General features: G+C 39.0%; 2 protein-coding genes across 25 annotated transcripts in view; one reads left to right on the forward strand and one right to left on the reverse strand.

Moving 5' to 3' along the window:
* MAPK10 (mitogen-activated protein kinase 10) overlaps positions 1-7,974 on the reverse strand; it is a 531,796-nt gene extending 523,822 nt beyond the window's left edge. For all 6 annotated transcript variants that reach the window (XM_057309896.1, XM_057309899.1, XM_057309893.1 and 3 more), the window contains exons 1-2: positions 6,767-7,974; positions 277-351 (exon numbers count right to left, since the gene is read on the reverse strand). The gene's annotated coding sequence lies outside the window, so the exon portion shown is untranslated. The remainder of the gene's footprint in view (positions 1-276; positions 352-6,766) is intronic.
* Positions 7,338-15,789, forward strand: part of PTPN13 (protein tyrosine phosphatase non-receptor type 13) — a 192,272-nt gene continuing 183,820 nt past the window's right edge. For 16 of the 19 annotated variants that reach the window (XM_026509777.4, XM_026509780.4, XM_026509784.4 and 13 more), the window contains exon 1: positions 7,367-7,852. The gene's annotated coding sequence lies outside the window, so the exon portion shown is untranslated. Of the gene's footprint in view, positions 7,853-15,789 lie in introns of all 19 variants that reach the window. The other 3 variants (XM_026509786.4, XM_026509790.4, XM_048211896.2) reach the window with 3 other exon arrangements.

Below are 15,789 nucleotides of genomic sequence, written 5' to 3' on the forward strand. Positions count from 1 at the left end.
CCTGAGCTACCAGGTTGCCTCCCAACATTCAGAGTTATCTGTGCCATTGCTGTCATGTAACTCTACATCCTAGGGGAATTCTCACATTCTAAAAAGAGAGTTCAGCTACCACCAAAGGAAAATAACCTGTTTATTCAATGGACCAGAGGGTAATTGTAGTCCTATCTGGTTTCCATTGCTGCATTTTTCCCCAGCCTATTCTTGGTTCACTTGGAAGTGTCAGTACTGTCTCACAAAGTCTTCCTTAAGCACTGTCAGACTTTGTGCTCCAATTACCTGCTCATGTTTTGGTGGATTACTTATCTTGCTTCTGCTTCTCCCCTGGGCAAAGTTCTCATCACAGTCCTTACTCTGTAAGCAAAAAAGAGGATAATGTGTTTCTGGACTTAAAGGAGAAAAAACACTAACACAGATGGTACAAACCAGAATACAAATATTTCATATTGAGATGAACACAAGAAGCCAGCTGGGAAAACATTGCTATTTACAGATTTAGATTAGCCTAGAATTCATTTCAACCTTGGAGGTAAGGTGGTATTTTTAAATCATTGTCCTTTAAAGCACGAATCTTAACATTCTGGAAAGATATAAACTCCTTTCTGAATTTGTTGAAATGTATAGATGTTTTCCCTAGAAAAATGCACACACACATAGTTGGAATACAATCTCAAGGAGTCCATTAGGGTGTCATCCATGGGTCCCACATAAAATATTCCTGACGTAGAGTGTGACACGAGGTTAGTCTCTAAGTGATGAATATTCTGAGGTCCATGAGCCACTTAGAAGCCCAATTAAAAATGTGTTAAGGCCAGCTATTTAGTTTCTTTATACTAGTAGCGATAATCTGTTGACCTTTTTGTTTGTTTATAGAAGCTGGCAAAAGAGAAATCATTTTTATTTAGTCTTTAAAAGAAAAATCAACTCTGCTAGCCTATAAGGTAGCATTGTCCAAAAGGACTTTTAGTGATGATGGAAATGCTCTGTATCTTGCTATTCCATTCAGGGGTCACTAGCCACTTGAAATGTGGCTCGTGGGACTGAGGAACTGAATTTTTCATTTAATTTAAATTTGATTAATTTACAAAAAAGTTTTTTCTTGTGATGAGAACTTTTAAGATCTACTCTCAGCAATTCTCAAATATACAATACAGTATTATTTACTATAGTCCCAATGCCATACATTACATCCCCATGACTTACTTATTTTATAGCTGGCAGTTTGTCTTAACACCCCAGATCTTTTATAACAAAAGTGACACACACATTGTAAAGATTTTAAATAAAAACATTTCAAAAATGCAATCTTTGCTGTTATTCTAATCCTCAGAGAAACTGTAGTTAGTATAAATATTGCCATATAAAAAGATATATGTAATTTTTAAAAGATTTTATTTATTTGAGAGAGAGAGAGAGTAAGACAGTGGGGCAGGGGGTGGGGGGAGGAGCAGAGGGAAAGGGACAAGCAGACTCTGCACAGTGCCCCATGCAGGGCTGGATCCCAGGATCCTGAGATCACAACCTGAGGTGACATCAAGAGTCAGAAGCTCAACAGAGTGAGCCACCTAAGCCAAGATATATGTACCCCTAGATATATGTACTTTTTGAACAGAAATCATATTATTTTGTATGACAACTTGATTTTGTCACTGGATAATATATATGGGCAACCATAGTTTATTTAACCATTCCACTATTATGTACATTTATTTTGTTTTTAATCTTATGACTACTAATAATACTGCAATAAATATTCTTGATCATATCTCTGGTCATATATGTAAATATTTCTATATGATAAATTTCCTAGGTGGAATAAGCTAAAGGATTTAAATATTTATATACTATGAAAGACATTGCAATTGCATTCCCAAATGCAATAAGCCAAACTATAATCCTACCAACAATCGTGAGATGGTATCTATTTCACATGTTTTCACTAATACCAGATATCAATACCAGATATGGTAAGTCTTTAAAATTTTTTTCCATGGGGCGGCTGGGTGGCGCCGTTGGTTAAGTATCCGATTCCTGGTTTTGGCTTAGGTCATGATCTGAGATTGAGCTGTGTGTCAGGCTCTGAGCTCAGCACAGAGTTTGCCTAAGATTCTCTATCCTCTACTGTTCCCTCTAACCCCCATTTGCACACGTGGGCACGATCTCTCTCTTTCAAGTAAATAAATAAATCTTAAAATATAAATAAATAAATAAATAAATAAATAAATAAATAATTTTTCCAGTTTGATAGTTACAGACACCTTATTTTTGTTTTAAATTTTTTCTTTATACAGTTGTTTTATTTTCAAATATTCATTGCTTTTCTGAATTTCTTTTGTAAATTTTGTATTCATTGTTTTTATTACTATGTAGAAGCTTTGTATTTTATGTAGCAAAATAAACAAATTCTTTTAAGATTTCGGGGACAAGTGGGTATCTGCTGCTATCACCAAAATAAATTCCACATGGATCAAAGAATAAAATGTGAAAAACAAAGCCATGAAAGTCTAGAAGAAAAAAAAAATGGAAGAATATTTTTAGTAATAGAAAATAAAATGGCTTGTAAGCAAACAAAAAATACTAATAAGAGAAAGAAAACTATACATGTAATGTGACAGCATTTTGTACCTATTAGATTAGCAATGATCAAAAAAGTTTGATAACGCTGTGTTGGTGAGGGTGTGGGGAAACAAAGTGTGTTAGCAAACTTTCCATCTGGATTGGGATGACTGTAACTGGTTTTTGTACTGCTTCTTTAGAGGGCACCTTGGCTTTGTCTAACAAAATGTAAAATGTGTCTACTCTTTAATACAACAATTACACTTCTAGAAGCTAAATCTAGCTAAACCAGCTCTACTTTACATGTAAGACAGGACCAAGTACAAAGAAATGTATTTTGAATTGTAAGGAACGGCAAAAGTTTGGGAATAACCTACGTGTCCATTAAAAAGGGAGAAGTTAAGTAAACTATGCCACGTCTAAGCAACAGAATACTATACAGCCATTCAAAAGACGTAGGCATATCTGGAGGATCTGATAATAGAGATCAAAGGATATTATGTTTAAAAAATACATTAGGTAAGGATGTGAGCTAACCTTACTTCAAAAAAGAACATGTGTATGTGTGTGTCTGAGAAGATACACAAGAAATAGCTAGATTTCTCAACACCATTTTTGAATGATGCATGTTCCTCCTTTATTATATACTGTACCTAGTCAATCATTTTATCATATATTGTAGCTAGTCTGCTGCTAACTGTTGTGATTTATAATTTATTTTAATAGCTTTTAGTGTACTTTCTCCTCATTTATTTTCTTTTTAAGATCCTCTTGGTTATCTTTTTTTTTATTTTTATTTATTTATTTTTAGATTTTATTTGAGAGAGAAAGAGCACATGCAATACCCGAGCATGAGTAGGGGGGAGGGGCAGAGGGAAAGGGAGAGGCAGGCTCCCCGCTGAGTAGGGAGCCCATTGCCCGGCTTGATCCCAGGACCCTGGAATCATGACCCGAGCCAAAGGCAGACGCTTAACTGAGTGAGCCACCCAGGCGCCCTTCTTTCTGGTTATTTTTAAAAGGTTAACCTTCCAAATGAATTTTTAAATTATTTTCTCAAATTCCCAAAAGTATTGTCAGACATTTGATTAAAATTATACTGGATATGTAGGTTATTTTTTAAAAATATTTTATTTATTTATTTGTTAGAGAGAGCGAGAGAGAACACAAGCAGGGGGAGTGGCAGGCAGAGGGAGAAACAGGCTCCCTGCTGAGCAACGAGCCCAATGTGGGACCTGGGATCATGACCTGAGCCAAAGGCAGATGCTTAAGCGACTGAGCCACTCGGGCGTCCCTGTAGGTTACTTTCAAAAGGTATTAGAATTATATGATGTTTGGGTGTTGGTATTTATTTATTTATTTATTTATTTATTTATTTATTTATTAAAGATTATTTTAGGGAGAGAGCACAAGCGGGAGGGGCAGAGGGAGAGGGAGACTCTCAAGCCGACTCTGTGCCCAGCACAGAGCCTGACTTGGGGCTCTATCTCAGAACCCTGAGATGAATACCCTGAGAACACCACTGGAGCAGAAACCAAGAGTCAAGACATTTAACCAACTGCACCCCCAGGTACCCGAGTGTTGGTTTAATCTAAAAGTATCTCTCTTTTTTTTTTTTTTAATGTGCTTTTTCTTACTTTTTTTTTTTTTCTTAAGTAGGCTCATACCCAGAGTGCAACGCAGGGCTTGAACTCACAACCTGAGCTGAGATCAGAGTCAGATGCTCAACCAAGTGAGCCATCCAGGCATCCCTATCTCTTTTTTTATTCAAACATTTTTGTCTCATAAATTCATTTTTAAAGTAAGTTTTATTAATTTCTCTTAATATTCATTTCTAGCTATTTAATTGTGGTTATTATAAATAGGAGTCTTTTTATATTGTATGTTCTAACTGGTTTGATTTGTACATGGGAAAGCTCTTCATTTTGTATGGTAATTTTTAAAACTGGTTACCTTAACTCATCTTTTATTGCTTCTAAAAGATTTTCAGTGGGGGTGCCTGGGTGGCTCAGTCAGTTAAGCATCTGCCTTGGCTCAGCTCATGATCCCAGCGTCCTGGGATCAAGCCCCACATCAGGCTCCCTGCTCAGTGGGTAGTCTACTTCTCCCTCTGCCACTGCCTGAAGCTCCCCTGCTTATGCTCCCTCTCTCTCTCACTGTCAAATAAATAAATAAAATCTTTAAAAAAAATTAAAAATAAGTAAATAAAAGTTTTTCAATTGATCCTTGCAGTTTTCATATAATTTGCAAACAAATGACAATCCTAACTTATGTTCAGTATTTAATTTTGTATTTCTATTCCATGTCTCACTGGATTGGCTATCATATCCTTTCATGGTAAGATGATGAGCATTCTTGCCACGTTTAATGGGAATAATTGTTTCATTATAAAGCCAAGTTTCTGGATTTGGTATAAAATATATATTGTTAAATTATCTACCCTAAATTCTTTAAAAGTTTTTATTAAGGAATGATACTGGATTTTACAAAATCCTTTTCATTATCAATTGAAACACTCATACAGATTTTTTTTCTTCCTTGACTTATTAATGTAGTCAACCAAATGAATAAGTTTTCTATTATTGAATCATTCTTATACATCTGGCATAATTCCTCTTAATTTTGTCATAGCATTTGTAACATAGTTCTGGGGTCTATGTGTATCTTAAGTATGTATTCTAATTTTACATTATATCCAAAAGGAGATTAACTTGTAGGTTTCTCTTTTGTGTACTCTTTATCAGGTTTTGGTATTGCAGCCATTTATTTTAAAATCAGCTTTTTACCTCCTACAAAACAAAAGGATTACTGGTGAAAAAGCCTGAAGGGCAACCACCTGAAATGGCCTTAATGGGGGGGGGGGGGGGACCCACAACAATGCTCACAACACTGGTTTGTCTGCTTTTGAGAAAATTTCCAACACTACACTCTTCATGCTTTCTTTCTGACTTGAATTACCAAGGTATTTCAAGTAGCTTTTCTTTCTAATAAACATATGAACTTTCTTTCAATGACAAACAGAGGCACATGTTGTACCCTAGCACTGTCATATATGAACCAGAACATTTAAAAAGCCGTGTTTCAGAAAATGGGGGAAGTTCTGGGGAAAAGGCTCTAATCCTTCACTTGTCTCTAGTTCAACTGGGCTGGTCTTCTCACTGTTATTTACTATCGCCACTCTATTCCTGCTGTTGCACTTTGGTTTAATGTTGTTTCCTTCAATTGTCTGTCTTTCCTCATCTGTGCTTCATTCATCCCACTACCTACCCTTCTTCGAAGCCCAGTTTAAATTCCCCTGCTCCTTAATATGACTAATCCAGCCCATTCAACCTACCACAGACTTTCTCTCATCTGCTACTGTACTCAAAATTTGGCTGCACATTCTAGCCATAATCTCAAATTGCTTCAAGAATGCTACTTTTCTTTCTTAGGCTCTGTGGTTAGCTCCCTGAGGGCAAGGACCTTCCTTATCTTAAAATTTTGCTGTGCGTTTTCCATTGTATTTAGCACTGTGAGTAATTACATTCAGTGCATACTTGCAAGACATATTTGACTAAACACATCCATCACAGTTATTCATTTAGTAAATGAGATAATGAAAAGTCAAGTGCTCGCCAAAGGTAAATCATTACTATTAATTCCCTCATTCATCATACATGTTCAGCAGCCTCAGGGGCTAGGGAACCTAGGATTGCAGTTTTAATTTCACCTCACATCTCTCCATTTTGGAGCCAGCCATGAAGTTTAGATTCACCTAGGGCTCTACACTATCAGCCCAGGACTACATTACCCCAGGTCCCCTATCCAGAGTGGACCAGGTTATCTTATACCTCTGAGAATAACCCCAAACTTTTGAAATTCAAATGACAAGATACTGTTTGCTCAGGAATTCAGGAAGACTTTCTTGTTAATTGTTGAAATCCAAATCTTTCAGTCTGCAGGAGAGGAATAGCGCTAGGACATAAATTTGCCAAGAGGCAATGTGTAGTTCTATAAAGAAAAACGGATATTCTTTATTTTATTCGATTACAGAGAATCTTTTACTTCATTTTTTTAACTTTAGGATTATCTTAGTTTCAGAGGAATTTTAACAGATGAATTTACATACTTTTTTCAAAAATATATGAGTATTTGAGTTTCCCCGAGGGCACCTGGGGTTGACGAAGTGCTGCCAGCACACCTTTGAAGATCACTTTACAACTGTGGGAAAACTCACCGAGCTGTTTTCGTTGACCCCGCCATTTCCAAGTTGCTATATTGCTGCAGGGAGCTGGCACAGCCCGGCTCTGTCTCTCTTCCCTCTTCTCCTCACGGTTTCAAAGCCCAAATCCGCCCGGTGAGAATATGGAAACAAGGCTGGAGGCCAGGGAGGGCAAGGGGGGAGGGGTTATTTAGATTCACGGGGGAAGAGCAAGCGGTTAGACATTTTTCACTCTCCCTCACGCTCCCTAGGGCCATAAAGTTCTGTTTCTGGAGTTGGAAGCGGGGGGCGGCCGGCTGCGTTTTCAACTTGGCCTAAAATTAGGAGTCCACACTGCAGGGGATAGGAACTTTGCGGCCCGGCGATCAACCTGAGGGTCTGGTTAGCCAGAACACTAAAAGCCAGGCCCTAGGCACCGGTTGTCATGGGAACCGGGGCGCTGGTCTCCCAGGCGACCTCGTCCCTAGGGAGGGGGCGGAACTGGAGGCCGGGAGGGCCAATGAGGCGGAGGGGAGCGCCCGGTCGCGGATCGCTCTCCTGCTAGAGCCCGGGAAGGCTTTTGAGTGACAGGAACGGGGGCGGGGCCGGCGCGGGTGCCTGAGGTGGAGCCCGTGCTGTGCTAGTAGCTCGGGCGGCGGTGGTGCGGCGAGGGTCACACACCATGATCACGGCCCCTAGAGACCGTCTTGCTGGCGCGCGGCACTCCCTAGCTCCCCGGTGCGCCTCAGCCCCCTCGGCAGCCCTCAGAGCCGGCTGCAGGAGTTGAGCCCCCCGCGCCAGAGGGTTTTGACGAAGCTCTGGGAGGCGCGCAGAGCACAGGAGGGCGGAGAGGCTACTCCAGCGCTCGGGGGTCAGGCGGTCGGCCGGGGTCGCCGCTGGAGGGGCGTTTCCGAGGCGTGGAGGAGGAGGAGATGCTGCTCCTCTTCTCCCCCTCCGCAGGCTCCTTCTTCAGCTCCTTCGGCCCACGCCCGCAGTCGCTTGGCGGAGAAGAGGTGGTGGCTCTCGGCGCCCGAGGCTGCTGCGGGCGGCCCGCCCCGACGCCGCGTCCCCTCAGCCCTCGCCTCGCGCTCCAGTAGCAGGACCGGGTCTCCGGAAGAGCGGGTAAGGACGAGAGCAGCCCTGGGCTGTGGTATGGATATGCAGAAGTGCAAAACAAAGTACACCACGCTCCCTCTCCTCCTCTCCCAGCTTTTGCTCTGGACCCTGAAACCAACTCCTCTGTTGCCTTGGTGGGGAAGGAACTTTTCTTTGGTCGTCGTGGTGAGGTGGCTGGGGTGGGGAAGGATGAGATGAAATTTGATTGGGAATTCGGTAGATCCACCTTCTCCGCGGAGGAAAGCCGGATTCTTGGGAATGAAACCCCAGAGGGGGAGTAAGAGATTGCGAGGTAGAAGGGAGTGACATCGCCCCATCCTGCTAGTACAGCGCTGAGCTGTGCGTGCTATGGGAAGGGATCCCGGAGTCTGTTTCTAATTTCTGTAAATGACTGTGGACATGGTGTGGTTAGAGGCCGCCCAGAAGAATGTGTATATGTAAGGGCTCAGAGAAGAGGGGGTGGGAAGGGAGGAAGAGGGGCAGAGGAAGAGACACTGCCTGATGCAAACTCTTTTATTGCTTTTCTTCTCTGCCTCAGTTAAATCCCCCACCCCCACCCCCACCCCGCCTTTGCTCATTTCTGGTTGCTAAGTACAGAAAGTTGGAAAGCTTAAGTTTGTAGAAGTCGAGTAAGTTCTTACGAAGTTTAATTGCCCTTTGTTGTGAATATATTGGCGAAGGGGGAGTGGGGAGAAATATTAAGACTAAAATAGACTTGTAGCAATACTGTTTTCATTGCCCTTACACATATATGATTGACACCTCCACACACTTCCAACTACTCTCTTCGACAGCCTTGTGTCAGGTTCGTTTAATTGCATCTTTGAAACAACAAACGCGGTGACTTCATAGGGAACTGCCTGGAGCTGAGTTTACCTCTCGGAAAATGGGGCAATCGGGTTTGTTTTCAAGGCGGGGACTTAAACAAAATGAGAACACCTGATCTGCGGGATGGAGGGCACTGGTAACTAATTAGCAAGACTTAAAAATTTACATCTGTAGAGTTTTACTAAAGGGTGGGAAAATACAGAAAAGTCGCTGTATTATGAAACAAGTGTTGGTATTTTCCCAGATTCGTGATGGCTGGGTTAGCAGGATCAAAGTGAAAACTTGCATCATGCTCACTGGTTGCTTGTGGTGGTGCTTCGATAAAATTATTTCTCCTTTTAATATAGTTAGTATTTTTTATTAAATCTATGCTTGTATTGATTCAGTAAATTCATACAGAGGCGAGCTAACTGCTTTATTAACCAATCCTAAATTTATTATACTTTTTCATAAAAACATTGTGTCCTAACTTTGATGTTCTAGAGGCTTTGTGGGAGTATGTGTGGGGGAAAAGGGAGGGTGGAAGCTGGACTTAAGGCTAGAAAAATATCTATGGTTAGTTATTAAGAAAAGATTAATTTGTAGGGACTTTCACTTTTACAATTAGAGAATTATGACTTTTAACCATTATTTAGGTTTGTCTTTTGAATTTATATTTGTGCCACCAAAATGTTTACTGCATGTAAAGACTACTTAGTTTTTGGAGGGCCATTACTAGCATCCAAAAATATTTATAAATAACTTTTCATGTCACAAGTAACACACTCATACTCAAACTGTTAAAACTAATGTCAACTTAAAGGATGAATCTTGGCACTATAATAGGGATCAAAAGTTGTAGAACTTAGGTTATCTTTTTCTGGAGGCCTGCCTCCAATACAGGAAGTGAATGTGAGAATTGGCTAATCATTTGTTTCTGTGTAGATGATAGGTATCATTCTTTTAAAAAATGGAGTTTCTGTGTTCTTTATTATTAGGAAAAAACAGGTCTAATCCTTGCTTTATTCCACTTTTAATATGCTAAGGATTGGATGGGGGAGTGTTGTAGCTTCTCTTACGTCAATTGAGTATATATTTTTTCCAGCTCATCAAATTGCCCAGCCCCAAACATGGGGTGGGGGGGAATGAGGAGGACTACTGGGGATAAGCTATACTGCTGCTTCCTCTTTTTTGACAAGAGTTTGTAATTTTTAAATAAATTATGAAACATTTTTTTGTGGTATAATTAAATAGTAATTAATACCATTTGAAATTGAAAAAAACACTACCATACACTAAGCCAGCGCTTTTAGGAGTTAATCCTATCAATGTATTCTTATTTTGGAATATGCTTTGGGAGAAGTCTGTGCCATTAATTGGAACAGTAAGCTGAAGATATTCTTTCTAGCCTCTGATGTAGCTAAATTTGACTCATTTGTGTTAATGTCACTTTACAGGGTAGGGGCCTGAAAAAGGAGAAAAGATACTGAGTCTCAGAATAGAAGGATTAGTGCTGATAGGTAGGGTGTGGGGGTCTGTTGTTCTGGATTTACTTTTTTTTTTTTTTTTTTTTTCTGAGAAGCTGTCTCCCTTAATTTGAAAATTAAGATGGGTTGAACAACTAAGGAACTGAATTTTTAAAAGATTGTTTTTAATGAGTAAATTAATGTAAGACTTTCAATGGCCTAGGTTAAAATAAAAGTTCTATACTCAGTGTAAATATTTCATATCAAAACTGTGGTCTGTATACTGCTCTGTGAGGAGTTCCAATAATCCTTTAAATGCAGGGGGTAAAATGAAAAAGTCTTTAAAACCCCTATCTTATTCCTGTTTAGTGTCAGGCAGCTGTGAATAAGCATCTTGTTCTATCCTGTCCAAAGAATGTGTGACTATACCTAAAAGCTTATGAGGCAGTAGGAGACCAATTGTTTAAGTTCTTAGGATAAAAGGCAGCTACTCCTAAATGGTCTGGTGTAGAGGTTGGTGTAGATTTGAACCATAGACAAACCTGTTTTTCCCAGGGTTTGCTATCAGATGCCTGGATAATGCAGGAACAGGGACTGGTTAAGCACCTGTTTTAGTGTTTGCCTTATCCTGTGCTCCCCTACTAAATCCTGGATTTTCTTTTCCATTTTTTTTTTTTTTTTTTTTGATTCCAGTGTGAAAATTTACCGAAACAAACTTCCCCAGGGAGAATCCTTTTGCTGTAGAATAGAGTGTGGACTTTACTGTTTGATAAACACGTGTCCAGTCCTAGAGAATACCTTTAAATCTACTTTCCACATCTGTAAATAAATTAATAATATCTACCTCCCAAGTTATGTTGAGGATGAAATTAAATAATATACACGAAATTGGCAAAGGCAAGTAGACATTCAATATTTAGTTTATTTCCTTTCTAATCTTTTACATAATTGAGTAACATTCACTGATTAAAAAAATTTGTGATTATATAACCCAAATCATTTCTGAATATTTAGATTATGTAGCTCATATTTAGTCCTCGGGTGTTTTGGCTTGAATTTGGGTTGTCAAAGGCCCTCTTTGCCTACCAGCAATGCATACTGCATCTATGCTTAATAAACAGTTTCTCATTTTCTTTCTAGTTTAGAAATACTCAGCTCTGGCTGCATGTTAGAATCACCAAGGTAGCTAAAAAGTTTTTATGCCCAAGACTCAACCCAAACCAATTAAACCAGAAGCTTGAGGGGATGAGACCCAGGCATCCATATTTTTGGAAGCTCCCTGAGAAAATTACAACTTGAAGCCAAGTTGAATATTGAACCAATATTCTAGTTGTCTCTAGAAAATGAGTATAGGAAATTTGTCCCCACAAATTCAGCGAGATTTTTATTTTGTGTCGTAGTCCTTTCCTCTTCATAAGTCACAAGAATTAGAAAAACAAAACTATGTCTCAGAAGCATCTATGTATGTGCCCATCTACAGGACTTTTACTATTTGAATCAGAATTTAAGGTACAAATATTTCCCTCTACTTCTTTAGTGCAGCACTGTCCAATGTTGTAGTCCCAGATACATGTGGCTAAATTTACATTAATTTAATTAGATGCCATTTAAGATTCACTTTCTCATTTCCACTAACCATATTTGAAGTGCTCAGTAGCCACTTGTGGCTAGTAGCTGCTATATCGGACCGCTCAGCTGTGGAACATTTCTATAATCACAGAATTCTGTATTACCTGAAGGGTTTTTTTTTTTTTTGAAGATTTTATTTATTTATTCGACAGAGATAGAGACAGCCAGCGAGAGAGGGAACACAAGCAGCGGAGTGGGAGAGGAAGAAGCAGGCTCATAGCAGAGGAGCCTGATGTGGGGCTCGATCCCATAACGCTGGGATCACGCCCTGAGCCGAAGGCAGACGCTTAACCGCTGTGCCACCCAGGAGCCCCCCTAAACGGTTTTTTTATTAAATTTTAATTTTTTATTGTAGTATAGTGATACACTCCCTGGAGGTTTTGAAATTTATATTCCATTTTCTCATCATCTGAAGTGGGCATGTATATTCATTTCCTTCAGATTTATAATTTAAAATATAATATTGTTTATGCTTTTTTTTTCTAATGCGGAGAAGTACCACATATTTGATGCTTATAGTACATCTTTCCTCAATCTGCTATACCTAGTTACAAGGTGAACTGAGAGGTGGAACTTCAGTGTGCCTGTGTGCATTATTCGTTTTCAGTATGCCCTGAATCTAACCAGCGGCTTAATTGCCCTTGTGTACTCCCAACAGTTTCAAGTCGGCATATAGAGAAAGTCATCATTTCAATTCAAGTGTTGGAATGTGCTTCAAGGTTTTTCTGTCATGTGAAGGTGTTTTTGTTTTTTTGTTTGTTTGCTTTTCTTTTAGTTATAGAAACTCTTAGTTGTCATGTGATATGATTAAATTTTCCAACAGAAAACCATCATATTAGTTTTAACATGAACATACAGATGCATGAGTGACTTTATTTTTTCCCACAAGGGAAAACATCCCCTTCAACAAAAAAAAAAATGAGGTTTCTAAACAATTTGAGGTGGTTGGAAGCTAACGCTATGTCATGAATTTTATTGGTGTTTACCACTTTTTAACTACCGATGCACAGCTTAGAAGAAACGGTACCATGTGTGTAATCCATCTCACTTGTATACCCACCTCCCCAGACACCTAATACCAGTTTCCTTTATTGGCTTAGTGTGCTCTGAGTAGACAGGGAAACAAGTTATTTTCAATTAAAAGTATTCGTGTTTTTTTTTTTCCTATTGGTAGGTGGTGCATTTTTTACATAAACACATGCTTTTTTTACCTACTGAGATGCAAGTTGCATCCAGAACAATGAGAGTTATTTTATTGAAAGAATGCCTGATGACATGTTTTGTATTCAATCTTGTTTTCATGTTTGGTGCTTTTTCACTTAGTTCTAATATAGTCTGTGGAATAAAAATGGAACTTTTTTGCTGAATAACTTAAATTAAGGTTAGAATGATTATATAACTTGAGAATGTGGTAGAAATATTCAAAGTTGGTGTTTTTTGTTTCTTTCTTTTTGGGTTTTTTTGGAAGAAAGATAGAGCCTAGGAATTTTCTAAGTATTGTGTGAAAATCTACCAAAGCTAAAATAGCTGTACTTCATGAAAGCTAGAATAGGTGTTTATTTGTTTTAAGATTTTATTTATTTATTTGTCAGAGAGAGAGCACAAGCAGGGAGAGTGGCAGGAAGAGGGAGAAGCTGGCTCCCCACTGAGCAAGGAGCCCAATGCTGGACTTGATTCCCTAACCTGAGCTGAAGGCGGACACTCAACTGACTGAGGCCACCCAGGTGCCCCAAGGAGTTCTGTCCCAAATACGTTTTTTTCCCACCTAAATGGACACTGAAAAAATCACTGTTGGTGAGCCAAGCTAGCTGAGTGTTTTTCTTGTGGCTGTATTATGAATCGGGACCAATCTGACCACATTCTGATGTCCACCTCCCTTTTTAATTGTTCTTTATTTGGTAAGTATACATTGAATTCCTATTCTCTGCCAGACCCTCTGCGAGGCACAGAAGGGACACATTTTTAAGACAGCAGATAAATGGAATAATCTATGGCCACATAGCTTTAATTTCTTGAATTCATGCCAACTAAGTCCATCTATTGACAGGATATACTGACATAGAACAGCTGTGAAGATAAAATTAAGCAACATGTAAATTGCCTTGTAAAACATTATAAATACATGTGTACCTATCTGAGTATATATTGTTTTTAGTTGCAGCTATGCGTGGTGTTGACCACTCCTGCTTGATTTAGAGAGACAGAATAGCATGGTATTTAGGGAATAGACTCTGGAGCTAGTCTGCTTGGTGGATTTCTCTCCTTCTTTTTTTTTTTTTTTTTTAAGATTTTATTTATTTATTTGACAGAGATAGAGACAGCCAATGAGAGAGGGAACACAAACAGGGGGAGTGGGAGAGGAAGAAGCAGGCTCATAGCGGAGGAGCCTGATGTGGGGCTGGATCCTATAACGCCAGGATCACGCCCTGAGCCGAAGGCAGACGCTTAACGACTGCACCACCCAGGAGCCCCTGGGTTTTGATTTCTGACTATGATTTAGTTTAAGTTTCTTAACCTTTCTGTACTTTAGTTTCTTCATCTGCAAAATGAAGATAATGATCAGGCCTCTTTTATGGGATTGTTTTAAGGACCAAATGTTGTAAGCACTTCGAGCAGTGCCTAATGCAAACTAAGTATTCAATAAATATTAGCTGTTATTATTTTTGGTATACTCGGATGTATAACAGGTTTGTTTGCTGTTGTTGTGTTTTTTTAACATTGGGTAAAGGTAATATATGAACTTAAATGTGCTTTTTTGTTTCAGTTTATGGCACTACTTTGTTCCTCAGGTTACATGTTTCTTCCACTTATTACTTGCAGTTACTGATATATGTGATGTGTGCCTGAGTTTTATACACTTAGTGGAACTTGTAAAAATAAATGTCATTCTCTTCGAACTACTCATTTTTAGAAATGAAAAACATCTCCTGTTTTGGAGTTACTTTTGAAACATACAGCATGTTTTTCTGAATCTCGTTTTTGGTGGCATGTCTCTTTAAGAGTAGGTTTGATTCAATTAAATAATAGATTTATTATTGTTTTAGAAAGGTGAGTGTTTAAAGAGTATGATTTGAATTAAAATGAGACATGTTTATAAAGTAAAAGTGATTTTTAAAATATGGCTCTAAATGTAATTAGAAAAGAGAGTCCTGGAAATGTTTCTGATACTATGTTTGAGGACAAGGGTGTGTATCCTTCTAAAGTATCTATTTTGAACGATAACACTCTCAGATACATAAATACTAGTATTTTTAAATGTACATGCTCACAGTCTCACAAACACACGGACTTATTACCTAATATTTATAAATCTTATGTTGCTGTGCTCCTGGGAGTATTCTGTAGCTTAAAACTGTTTAGAATAAATTTTGGGGCATACTTCCTAACTAATACTGTGAACACGTTTACAATCTTTAATATGCTAATATAACTTATTAATCTCCCAGATGATATGTTTTCATTTATTTGTCTATAACTACAGAATTCATAGTACATCTGTTAGCATCTCTCATAATAGAAGCACTTATTTGAGAAATGTTGCCTGGGATATTCTTTGTGCTTGCCCTATCCAAGACCAGTGCAATGAATTATTTGTTTTGCTTTTTCCAATTAGAAATTGCACTGGATTGCTAGTACAAGAGACCTAAATACAGTATACAAGGTACAATGGCCTAAAGAAGGTAGAGATTTATTTTTCTCTAACATACCACAAAATCCAAGCATAATACTCCGGAGCAAGTATGGCAGTTTCAAGACATGGCAGTGAACTCAGACATCTTTTTTTCTTTTCTACCTCCTTGATACATGGCTTTCATCCTCAAGATGACCTGTGGTCACAAAATGACTGCCAGCATTCTATTCAAAATGTGTTGTCTGGGGCGCCTGGGTGGCTCAGTCGTTAAGCGTCTGCCTTCAGCTCAGGGCGTGATCCCAGGGTCCTGGGATCAGGCCCCGCATCAGACCCTGCTTCGCTGGGAGCCTGCTTCTTCCTCTTCCACTCCCTCTGCTTGTGTTCCCTCTCTCGCTGGCTGTCTCTCTCTG

This window comes from Ursus arctos, unplaced genomic scaffold (assembly GCF_023065955.2).
Source record: "Ursus arctos isolate Adak ecotype North America unplaced genomic scaffold, UrsArc2.0 scaffold_9, whole genome shotgun sequence".
NCBI classification, from domain to species: domain Eukaryota; kingdom Metazoa; phylum Chordata; class Mammalia; order Carnivora; family Ursidae; genus Ursus; species Ursus arctos.